The sequence below is a fragment of the Nanorana parkeri genome, unplaced genomic scaffold, assembly GCF_000935625.1.
Source record: "Nanorana parkeri isolate BGI_ZX_2015 unplaced genomic scaffold, ASM93562v1 scaffold260, whole genome shotgun sequence".
Lineage (NCBI taxonomy): Eukaryota > Metazoa > Chordata > Amphibia > Anura > Dicroglossidae > Nanorana > Nanorana parkeri.
The window spans coordinates 414,333-415,181 of record NW_017306528.1 but is presented as its reverse complement, the minus strand read 5'-3'; the positions used below and the strand labels follow the sequence as shown (position 1 = coordinate 415,181).

The window sequence follows — 849 nt, the reverse complement described above, 5'->3', positions numbered from 1 at the left end:
ATATTTTGCAGACATGACTATAATGTACTTATTTTCCTTACTTGTTTCTGATTAGACATTCGGTAAGGGAAACTGAATTGACTGGTATGTGTTAGGCAATAGGCACCATGATTGTTATATTACTGAACACAGAAGAGGTGTAGGTTTCAAAACGCATCTGGCAGGTAAAACAAATCGAGCGGGCACACTTGCCTGATTTCATTCTTCCAGGGATATATTTAACCTCTTTAATGGCCTGGATGGGAAGGGGGTTTAACACCGCGGATGTCAACTGGTTAACAAAACAATCATTATGAAATCGGATTGCTTAATTTTCCCTTGCTGTGGATTGGCCAGTTCTATAGAATAGAGAAAAACAGCATGTGATCTGAGAGTTACTTCCTGATTTACTGAGTGCTGAGAAGTGCACATAAATATATGTGGTGAGTATATCTTTTTGGAAAAATATTGCACTTGGGACACACAAATGTCAGGAAACATTGGAAGCTCGAACATTACTTAAAAATAAGAGGCATGTGTGCTACAAATCTGTATAAACATAAATATGCATTCTCTTCAAGGGAGGCAGTCATACCAGAAGTGTAATGCTACTGTAGATTGGGTTGGGAGAGGAGTATATTGGTGAACTTGCTGTCTGAGCCTTCTCTCAGTCTGAGTTGTAGTGTACTTCATTACTGTTCAGCCAACGTCAGCTCAAACTGAAACAAAGGGCCATTTATTCCTGTGATTACTGTACCATTGAACAGTGCAAGCTGTTCTGTGTTCAGTGTTTATCCTGCAGTGGCTCTGTGGCTTTGTCAATTACTCATATTGTCATCTTTCAATATCTGATGTTTTAAGTCAAGATGA

At 39.0% G+C, this 849-nt stretch overlaps 1 protein-coding gene across 1 annotated transcript in view; it reads left to right on the top strand.

Moving 5' to 3' along the window:
* The first annotated feature begins 382 nt into the window (after positions 1-382).
* LOC108787430 (catechol O-methyltransferase-like) overlaps positions 383-849 on the top strand; it is a 15,803-nt gene continuing 15,336 nt past the window's right edge. Inside the window, exon 1 of the mRNA XM_018556985.1 lies at positions 383-415. The gene's annotated coding sequence lies outside the window, so the exon portion shown is untranslated. The remainder of the gene's footprint in view (positions 416-849) is intronic.